Source organism: Tamandua tetradactyla, chromosome X (assembly GCF_023851605.1).
Source record: "Tamandua tetradactyla isolate mTamTet1 chromosome X, mTamTet1.pri, whole genome shotgun sequence".
NCBI lineage: Eukaryota > Metazoa > Chordata > Mammalia > Pilosa > Myrmecophagidae > Tamandua > Tamandua tetradactyla.
In genome coordinates, this window is record NC_135353.1 from 78,598,078 (window position 1) to 78,610,155 (window position 12,078).

The 12,078-nt window shown below is 35.7% G+C and overlaps 1 pseudogene; it reads right to left on the reverse strand.

The window, feature by feature from the left end:
• Window positions 1–3,606: 3,606 nt before the first annotated feature.
• Window positions 3,607–4,086, reverse strand: LOC143670578 (large ribosomal subunit protein uL23 pseudogene; annotated as a pseudogene).
• Between the last annotated feature and the right edge of the window lie 7,992 nt (window positions 4,087–12,078).

Here is a 12,078-nt window from a genome sequence, read left to right on the forward strand (position 1 = left end):
CACTGGAATCCGAAGCTGAAAGCAATACAACCCAGAAGTAAAGGACCAGAACATGCCAGCCACATGCCTTACTAGCTAACATAGAAACCCTGGACGTGATTGACCTTTCTTGAGTGAAGTTATCCTCTTGTTGATGCCTTAATTTGGACATTTTCATGACCTTAAAACAGTAAATTTTTTTTTATTAATTAAAGAAGAAAAAGAAATTAACACAACATTTAGAAATCATTCCATTCTACATATGCAATCAGTAATTCTTAACATCATCACATAGATGCATGATCATCATTTCTTAGTACATTTGCATCAATTTAGGAAAAGAACTAGCAAAACAACAGAAAAAGATATAGAATGTCAATATAGAGAAAAAATTAAAAAAATAATAACAGTAAAAAAAAAAGACACAAACAAACAGACAAACAAAAAAAAAACCTATACCTCAGATGCAGCTTCATTCAGTGTTTTAACATGATTACTTTACAATTAGGTATTATTGTGCTGTCCATTTTTGAGTTTTTGTATCTAGTCCTGTTGCATAGTCTGTATCCCTTCAGCTCCAATTACCCATTATCTTACCCTGTTTCTAACTCCTGCTGGACTCTGTTACCAATGACATATTCCAAGTTTATTCTCGAATGTCCATCACATCAGTGGAACCATACAGTATTTGTCCTTTAATTTTTGGCTAGACTCACTCAGCATAATGTTCTCTAGGTCCATCCATGTTATTACATGCTTCATAAGTTTATTCTGTCTTAAAGCTGCATAATATTCCATCGTATGTATATACCACAGTTTGTTTAGCCACTTGTCTGTTGATGGACATTTTGGCTGTTTCCATCTCTTTGCAATTGTAAATAACGCTGCTATAAACATTGGTGTGCAAATGTCCATTTGTGTCTTTGCCCTTAAGTCCTTTGAGTAGATACCTAGCAATGGTATTGCTGGGTCATATGGCAATTCTATATTCAGTTTTTTGAGGAACCACCAAACTGCCTTCCACAGTGGTTGCACCATTTGACATTCCCACCAACAGTGGATAAGTGTGCCTCTTTCTCCGCATCCTCTCCAGCACTTGTCATTTTCTGTTTTGTTGATAATGGCCATTCTGGTGGGTGTGAGATGATATCTCATTGTGGTTTTGATTTGCATTTCTCTAATGAAAACAGTAAATTTTTAACTTAATAAATTATCTTTGAAAAAACCAGTTTATTTCTGGTATATTGCATTCTGGCAGCTTTAGAAAACCAAAACAAATTTTGGTACCAGAGAAGTGCTACAATTTGCAAATACCAAACATGTTAGAATGGCTTTTTTACATGAATAAGGGGAAGGTTCTGGAAAAATTTTGAGTATATGAATAAGCAAGGATGGGTTGATTTGAAGAGACTCTGGTAGTAATATGGACTCTAAAGATACCTTCAATGAGGCCTTAGACAGAAATGATAAATGTGTTGTTGCAAATTGGAAAAAAAGCAACCCTTGTTTAAAAACCTTGGTTTAAAGTGGTAGAGAATCTTGCAAAATTGAGTCTTAGTGTTAGATGGAAGATAGAATTTGAAAGTGACAAACTGGGATACTTGAAGAAATTTCCAAACTAAATGTGAAACATTCAGCTGGCTTCTTCTTAAAACTTATAGTAAAATGTGACAGGAAAGGGACAAGATGAGAACTGAACTCTTGGGTACAAAGAAACCAGAAATTGATAGTTTGGAAAATTCTGAGCTTTTGGAAAATGAGACCCGAGACAAAATTGCTCCATGTGAGGATTTAACCATACACAGAACCAGTCAGCCATTACAACCAGGATTAGGGATGGAGTTATCCAGAAAGGATTCTTGGAAAGCCCTATTATCTGATGATTGTGATTCCTGTGTGCTGCTTAGAAAACCAAAAAGATTTTGCAAGATTTGTATAATTGAACCATGGAAAGTCTGGACTAAAAGGAACAGAAAATGAGCATAATGAAAGAAAAATAACTTCAATGGTAGAGCTATGGAAGCTAAGGTCTGGAGCCAGGAAATCTCAGGCCAGCAGAGTGGATCCACCCATGCATTTGGAGTGGTTGAGTTTGCCCCACAAGCAGAGGGCTGGCCTTCCACTTTGTGTTCAGGAAGAATTTTGCTGCCTCAGACCTCAGAGAGGGTGGAGCACATTTTCTGAGGATTCAGGACAGCTTGGCAAACACTGTTTTGATCTGAAGGGGTTAAGTATGTGCTCCAGAGATGGCAGAGAGTCTAGGTGCTGTACTGATGCTTGGAGAGAGTGGAGCTGAGAACAAGTTGGTCTCCCCAATGTTTAAGTATATTAAAACCCTCACCCCAGTTTTAGGAGAGAGAAGGGCCACTGTGTAAACCCTTGGAAAGAGTGAGACTGCCACTTTCTTAAGCCCCAAGAATGAATGCGGCTCAGATATTAAAATTTAATGGAGTTTGCTGTGCACATATCCAGAACTGTTTGGATCCATTGATCCCTGTTTTAATTTCAATTTCAATTTCTCCCTATGGCAATGGGAATGTTTATCCTATGACTGTTCCTCTGTATGTTAGCAGCAGATGACTTGCTCTGAGTATTATAGGTCCACAGCCAGAGGGGAATTTTGCCTTAACACAGATGATACTCGTAACTGACTTTGATGAGATTTTGTACTGTTTCTGACTTTGCATTGTATTTGTATTGTTACTGAAGTGGTTTAAGGCTTTTGTGATATTGTGATGGAGTGAATGTATTTTGTATATGGAATGAACGTGTCTTTTTGGCATCCAGAGAATGGAATGTGCTGGCTTGAAACTGTTATGTACCCCAGAAAAGTCATGGTCTTTTAATTCAATTTGCAGGTGCACACTTATTGTGGGTGGAATCCTTTGATTAAGTTGTTTCATGGAAATGTGACTCCACCCATTCAAGGTGGGTCTCAATTTTTTTACTGGAGTCCTTAAAAAAGCTCATAGGGGGTGGGCCGCGGTGGCTCAGCGGGCAAAGTGCTTGCCTGCTATGCCGGAGGACCTCGGTTCGATTCCCGGCCCCAGCCCATGTAACAAAAACAAAAAACAAAATACAATAAAACAAGAAAATGTTTAAAGATGTTTCCCTTTCTTCCTCCCTTCCTTCCTTCTATCCTTCCTTCCTTCTCTCTGTCTTTCCTTAAAAAAAAAAAAAAAAAAAAAAAAAAAAAAAGCTCATAGGGAAAGAAAGAGCTGAGAGCTGACACAGATAGCAGATGCCTAGATACAGACATTTGAGATGCTTGGAGAACCTACATAGAAAGCCACTGTAATAAGAAGCTGAAAGCACTACAACCTGGGAGCAAAGAACCAAGAGATGCCAGCCACATATCTTTCCAGCTAACATGGAAACCCAGGATGTGATTGGCTTTTCTTGAGCGAAAGTATCCTCTTATTGATGCTTTAATTTGGACATCTTCGTGGCCTTAGAACTGTGAATTTGTAATTTAAAAATCTCCTTTGAAAAAACCAACCCATTTCTGGTATATTGCATTCTTGCAGCTTTGGCAAACCAAATCTGTCTGTTTTTTTATTTCCTTCTTTCTTTATTTTTTTATGACCCCCAAAAACTTCAATTTAGTATTTGTCATCTGAACTCAGTTTAGATGATTTCATTTTTGTTGACAACATCCAAAGTGTCATAGTCAGGAGCCAGTCGAACATATGCCTTCTTCTCTCCAGCAAGCCTGATTAGAGTGTTGATCTTGACCACTTCAATGTCATGAAGCTTCTTCACTGCCTGTTTGATCTTATGATTGTTGGCCTTCACATTCACAATGAACACAAGCGTGTTATTGTCATCAATCTTCTTCATGGCTGATTCAGTGGCCAGGGGGAACTTGATGATGGCATAGTAGTCAAGCTTGTTTCTCCTGGGGCACCTCTTCCAAGGATATTTGGGTTGTCTTCTGAGATGCAGCATCTTGGGCTGGCAGAATGTGGGTTAAGTGCAGATCTTTTCTTTGTGGCTATGGATGCTTTTCAGTACTGCCTTCTTGGCTTTCAAAACCTTTGCTTTGCTTTTGGTTTTGAGAGGGATAAGGGGTTCCTTCTTTGCTTTTGGTGTCATCTTTGTAAAAAGGGCTATTACCTTCTTTCTTTTACAGAATTTTTTAGGGCCTATACATGTACAGTACTTTACTAGGCCATGTAGAGAATACAAAGTTGGATAAGATGCAGGCATTTTCAGCCTAGTTAAGGAGTCAGAAACACCAATGTCTTAATTTTCTAGGACTTCTGTAATAAAGTTTCAGAAACTGGGTGACTTAAACAAGAAAAATTTATTTCTTGCAGTTGTGGAGGCTAGAAGTCAGAAATCAAGATGTCAACATGATCATGCTTTCTTTGAGCCTATAAGGAAGAATTTCTTCCATGATTCTTTCCTGGCTTTTGGCAGTAGCTTGCTAGTAATCCATGATATTCTCTCTTTTGATCTTCCTGTCTGTGTCCAAGTTTCTTCTTTTTATAAGGACACCTGTCATACTGGATTAAGGATCCAACATAGTCCAGTATGGCCTCCATGTAATTTGCCTAATAACCTTATTTCCAAACAAGTTTCCATTTTAAGGTACCAAGAAGTAGGTCCTCAACATATGATTTTGTATAACACAATTCAGTCCATAACAACCCACAAATAATAAATAAAATAGCACCCAAAAGATGGGGAAGTTCAGTGATAGCATTTAGTGATAGCTGCATGTGAGACCTTTCAGGTTTGGAGCCCATGTTTGAGAGTATTGGCAGGAGGTGGAGGGCCCATCTTTTGTATTATAGTTTGCTGGTATAGTTAGTGTTAGTTCTGTCTAGATCAAAAGGTGGGAAAGAAGACATAAGGTTATTTCCTTTCTTAAATCCCTTGCATACTGTACATTTCAGAATATTTCTATCTCGTAATGTTTAGGCTGAAGATCCTCCTTTAAGCTATGGTTATGCATGGAGGAGTGGCAGGTCTCACCTGTGGCCTGCAGAGCAAGGAGCCATGGGGGCAAATCTGGTATGGAAAACCAAGTAATAAATATAATACACATAATCAAAGGAGTAGGGGAAGTAAGAAGCAGGAGTTAAGCAAAGTGGCTGCAATCAATGGGCTTCCAAGATGAAGGAAATATGTTGAGAAGCAGGATAAGAGAAGGGATCCAGAAAAGTTTACCAATTACTGTTAGAATATATAGAAAGTGAGGTTTTTTTTGGAGGCATCTGTGACCTCACCCTTGGGTAAGAAAGGAGGTAATAAACACCAAGAGTAATCAAATTTAATCTATATTATTGATATTTCCCTCCAATTATTTTCCCAACTGAGTGTATTTGGCACACTTCAACATTGAAAGATGGTTTGTCCACTTTTTGAAGATTTCTTTTAAGAATGCTGGGATTGTAATGAACAAGCTGAGGGGGAAATCAAGAAACGAATCCCATTTACAATTGCAACTAAAAGAATAAAATACCTAGGAATAAATTTAACTAAAGAGACAAAAAACCTATATAAAGAAAACTACAAAAAACTGTTAAAAGAAATCACAGAAGACCTAAATAGATGGAAGGGCATACCGTGTTCATGGATTGGAAGACTAAATATAGTTAAGATGTCAATCCTACCTAAATTGATTTACAGATTCAATGCAATACCAATCAAAATCCCAACAACTTATTTTTCAGAAATAGAAAAACCAATAAGCAAATTTATCTGGAAGGGCAGGGTGCCCCGAATTGCTAAAAACATCTTGAGGAAAAAAAACGAAGCTGGAGGTCTCGCGCTGCCTGACTTTAAGGCATATTATGAAGCCACAGTGGTCAAAACAGCATGGTATTGGCATAAAGATAGATATATCGACCAATGGAATCGAATAGAGTGCTCAGATATAGACCCTCTCATCTATGGACATTTGATCTTTGATAAGGCAGTCAAGCCAACTCACCTGGGACAGAACAGTCTCTTCAATAAATGGTGCCTAGAGAACTGGATATCCATATGCAAAAGAATGAAAGAAGACCCATGTCTCACACCCTATACAAAAGTTAACTCAAAATGGATCAAAGATCTAAACATTAGGTCTAAGACCATAAAACAGTTAGAGGAAAATGTAGGGAGATATCTTATGAATCATACAACTAGAGGTGGTTTTATGGACCTTAAACCTAAAGCAAGAGCACTGAAGAAGGAAATAAATAAATGGGAGCTCCTCAAAATTAAACACTTTTGTGCATCAAAGAACTTCATCAAGAAAGTAGAAAGACAGCCTACACAATGGGAGACAATATTTGGAAATGACATATCAGATAAAGGTCTAGTATCCAGAATTTATAAAGAGATTGTTCAACTCAACAACAAAAAGACAGCCAACCCAATTACAAAATGGGAAAAAGACTTGAACAGACACCTATCAGAAGAGGAAATACAAATGGCCAAAAGGCACATGAAGAGATGCTCAATGTCCCTGGCCATTAGAGAAATGCAAATCAAAACCACAATGAGATATCATCTCACACCCACCAGAATGGCCATTATCAACAAAACAGAAAATGACAAGTGCTGGAGAGGATGCGGAGAAAGAGGCACACTTATCCACTGTTGGTGGGAATGTCAAATGGTGCAACCACTGTGGAAGGCAGTTTGGCGGTTCCTCAAAAAGCTGAATATAGAATTGTCATACGACCCAGCAATACCATTGCTGGGAATCTACTCAAAGGAATTAAGGGCAAAGACACAAACGGACATTTGCACACCAATGTTTATAGCAGCGTTATTTACAATTGCAAAGAGATGGAAACAGCCAAAATGTCCATCCACAGACGAGTGGCTAAACAAACTGTGGTATATACATACGATGGAATATTATGCAGCTTTAAGACAGGATAAACTTATGAAGCATGTGATAACATGGATGGACTAGAGAACATTATGCTGAGTGAGTCTAGCCAAAAACTAAAGGACAAATACTGTATGGTCCCACTGATGTGACGGACATTCGAGAATAAATTTGGAATATGTCATTGGTAACAGAGTCCAGCAGGAGTTAGAAACAGGGTAAGACAATGGGCAATTGGAGCTGAAGGGATACAGACTGTGCAGCAGGACTAGATACAAAAACTCAAAAATGGACAGCACAATAATACCTAATTGTAAAGCAATCATGTTAAAACACTGAATGAAGCTGCATCTGAGCTATAGGTTTTTGTTTTGCTTTGTTTTGTTTTGTTTTGTTTTTACTATTATTACTTTTATTTTTTTCTCTATATTAACATTCTATATCTTTTTCGGTTGTGTTGCTAGTTCTTCTAAACCGATGCAAATGTACTAAGAAATGATGATCATGCATCTATGTGATGATGTTAAGAATTACTGATTGCATATGTAGAATGGTATGATTTCTAAATGTTGGGTTAATTTCTTTTTTTTCCGTTAATTAAAAAAAAGAAAAAAGAGAAGGGGTAATTGGAGCTGAAGGGATACAGACTGTGCAACAGGACTGGATATAAAAACTCAGAAATGGACAGCACAATACTACCTAATTGTAATGCAATTATGTTAAAACATTGAATGAAGCTGCATGTGAGGTATAGGTTTTTTTTTCTCTCTATTATCGTTTTAATTCTTATACTGTTGTCTTTTTATTTCTTTTTCTAAATCGATGCAAATGTACTAAGAAATGATGAATATGCAACCATGTGATGATATTAAGAATTACTGATTGTACATGTAGAATGGAATGATTTCTAAATGTTTTGTTAATTTTTTTAATTAATAATAAAAAAAAAGAATGCTGGTATTTGCTGATCTGATCCTCCCTTCCATCTCACAGGAAAATGGGATTATCAAGGCTAAGAATTCTGATACTGAATAAGGGCTGCAGGCAACTCAACCACATGTTGTTGTTTAGAGATTCTCCTAAAATTAAACCATCTAGAAATGACAAAAATAAGTGGATGTGTGAATATTTGCATGACAGCATACAAAATAAAAACTAATTGCAATATTAGTGCTAGATAAAATAAACTTATGAAAAAAATAGTGAAGTACACATAATAAATTTATATTGATTAAAAACTTGATCAATAATGTAAGCATTTTAGTTGTGAATGCTATACACTAAAAATAACATCAAAATTCATTAAATATATGTTAAAAATAAAGCTAAATGGGCAAAAATAGAATTACAGAAAAACATGAAGGAGAGATTAAAACATTCCCAGATAAACAAAATCTGAAGGAGTTCATTACAACTAGATATGCCCTACCAGCAATACTAAGGGGAATTCTTCAGACTGAATGGAAATGATACTACACTGTTGTTCAAAGCAGAATAAAGAAATAAAGACCACTGGTAAATGTAACTCTGTGGGTAGTTATAAATGCCAGTACTATTGTATTGTATTATTTGGTATTTAATTCCACTTACTCCCTACAGGTGCTAACAAGTAAATATGTAAGAAGTAACAGGAAATCTATGGTTTTGGAATACAATGAACAAAGGAATAGTTTGTAACAAGTACAAAAAAAGGTGGGAGATGGAATGGTATAGGAATAGTGTATGTGTATGCTATCAAAGTCAATTTGGTATCAAAACTAATATTTAACCCTGTGTTCAGCACAAGGAAAATATATGAAAAATATATGCAGAAAGAAATGAGAAGGGAGTCAACATGGTACAAAACAAAGGAATCAGATAAATATGAAACTAAGCACTAACAGAAACATTGAGGGACCAAAAAATGTATAATAGTTACAAAGACTAAATAGCAAAATGGCAGAAGAAAGTTCTGCATTATCATTAGTGACATTAAATGTAAATAGATTAAATTATCCAGTCAAAAGTCTGAGATTGCCAGAATGATTAATAATGCATGACCCGATTATATGCTGTCTGCTAAAGACTCATCATAAATTCAAAGACATAAGTAGGTTGAAAGTGAGATGATGGAAAAATGTGTCATACAAATGGTAATCGATAGTAGCAAGTAGTAACCAACAGTAAGGAGCTGAGTGTAGCTACAGTAATGTTAGATAAAAGAGACTTTGAGTCAAAAATTCTTATGAGGGACAAAGAGGGTCATTATTTACTAATAATGGGGTCAATTCAACAAGAAGGTGTAACAATTATAAATATACATATATACACCTAATAACAGAGATCCAAAATATTTGAAGCAAATACTGACAGACTTAAAGGGAGAGATAGATAGTTCTACATTAATAGTAAAAAAGTGACTGTAAAACTTTCAATAATAGAATATCTAAACAGATCAACATTAAAATTGACTGCTGGAATGATTCTCTAAACTAACTAGACATAACAGATATATAAAGCACACTTCACCCAACAGTAATAGAATATACATTCCTCTTGAGTGCAAATGGATCATTCTCCAGGATAGACAATATGTCAGGTCACAAAACATGTCTCAAGATATTCTAAAATATTGAAATCATGCAATTCATCTACTCTGACCACAATGGAATGAAGTTAGAAATCAACAACATAGGGAGAAATGGAAAATGCACAAACATGCAGAACTTAGACAATGTACTTTTAAACAAAAAATGCATGATAGAGGAAAACACAAGGGAAATTAGGAAATATCTTGAGGTGAATGAAAATGAAAACACAATATTCCAAGACTTATGCAATATAGCAAAGGCAGTGCTGTGAGGGCAATTTATTTACATTAAAAAAGAAGAAAATTTTCAAATAAGTGTCCTAATCTCAAAATTCGAATAACTAAGAAAAGAAGAGTAAAGAAAACCAAAAGCAGTCAGAAAAAGGATTAACAAAGATTATAGCAGAGATGAAAGAAATAGAGAATAAAGAAAAAATAGAGATAATAAAAAAATCAAAAGATAATTCTTTGAAAATGTCAATAAAATTGGTAAACCATTAACTAGACTCACCAAAAAAAGGGAAAGGATGCAAATAACTAAACTGAGAAAGAAAAGGGGACATTTCTACAGACTTGGTGGAAATAAAAATGAATATGAGAACAATTGTATGCCAATACATTAGATAACCTAGATGAAATAGACAAATTCCTAGAAATACATGGACTACCAATACTGACTCAAGAAGAGAAAGATCTTAACAAACTGATAAACAGCAAAGAGTTTGAATCAGAAATCAAAAACTTCTCAACAAAGAAGGAAATTTTAGCAAACACTCCAAGAATGTTTGCTCAAACCCTTCAAAAAAATTGAAAAGGAGTGAACACTTCCTAATTCATTCTACTAGGTCAACATCACCCTGATACCAAAGCCAGATGAAGATACTACAAGAAAATCAGAGACCAATATATCCCTTATGAATATAGATGCAAAAATCCCCCACAAGATAATAGCAAACTGAATCCAATAGCACCACAATCAAGTGGGATTTATTCCAGGTATGTAAGAGTGGTTCAATGTAAGGAAAGCCATTCATATAATATGCCACATTAATTGAATGAAGGAAAAATGCACAGATCATCTCAAATGATGTAGAAAACGCTTTTGAAAAAAATTAAGCACCTTCTTGAAAAAAACACTTAGAATACTAGAAATAGAAGGAAACTTCCTTATCATGCAAAAAAGCATATATGAAAATCCACAGATAACATCCTACTTAATGGTGAAAGACTGAAAGCTTTCCCTCTAAGCTATAGAACAAGACAAGGATGCCCACTGTCATCACTGTTCTTGCCAGATCAATTAGGTAAGAAAAAGAAATAAATAGCATCCAAATTGGAAAGGAAAAAGTAAAAGTTTCCCTATTTTCAGATAGCATGAGTCTATATACATAAAATCCTGAAAAATCCACAATAAAAGTCCTAGAGGTAATAAATGAATTCATCAAATTGGCAGGGAACAATATCAATACTAAAAAAAGTCAGTAGTGTCGCTATACACTAGTAATGAACAATTGGAAGAAGAAATCAAGAAAAACATTCCATTTACAATAGTAACACAAAGAATCAAATATCTAGTAATTAATCTAAAAAAGCATATAAAGGACTTGTACACAGAAAACTGCAAAACACTGTTAAAACATATCAAAGATGACTTAAATAAATTAAGGGACTTTCCATGTTCATGGATAGGAAAACAATATTGTTAAGATGTTAATTCTACCCAAAGTGAATCCCAATAAAATTCCAAAAACTTTTTTATTGCATAAATGGAAATGCCAATCATTAAATATATATGGACATGTAAGGGGTCCCGAAAAGGTAAGGCCCTATTGAATAAGAAGAACAAAGTTGGAGGACTCACACTTTCAGATCTTAAAACTTATTATGAAGTCCCAGTAATCAAAACAGCATGGTACTGGCATAAGGACAGACATATAGACCAATGGAATCAAACTGAGAGTTCAGAAATTAACCATCATCTTTATGGCCAGCTAATTTTGGATAAGGAGACAAAGACCACTCAACTGGGGAAGAATAGCCTCTTCAGTCATAGGTGCTGGGGAAGCTGGATCTCTATCTGCAAAAGAGTAAAGGTGGACCCTTAACTCACATAACATACATAAATCAACTCAAAATGGGTCAAAGACCCAAATATAAGATCCATAACTACCAAATTCCTAGAAGAAAGTGTAGGGAAGCAAATTCAATACCTTCTAAGACTTTACACCCAAAGCACAAGCAAGAAAAGAAAAAAAAATAGGTAAATGGGAGCTTATCAAAATTAAAAATTTTTGTGCATCAAAGCGCTTTATCATGAAAGCAAAAAAGACAACTTACTAAATGGGAGAAAATATTTGGAAACCACATGTCATGGTCAGGTTCATGTGTCAATTTGGCCAAGTGGTGGTACCTGTTTGTCTGATTGGGCAAATGCTGACCCATCTGTTGCAATGAGGACATTTCATAGAATTAAATCATGATCATGTCAGCTGCATCCACAGCTGATTCCATTTGTAATCAGCCAAGGGGAGTGTCTTCTGCAATGAATAATGCTTAATCTAATCATGGAAGCCTTTTAAGGATGAGTCAGAAGAGACAGGCTCTCTTCCTGCTTTGGCCAGTGAGCCTCTCCTGTGGAGTTCATCCAGACTCTTCATTGGAATTGTCAGCTTCACAGCCTGCCCTGTGGATTTTGGAC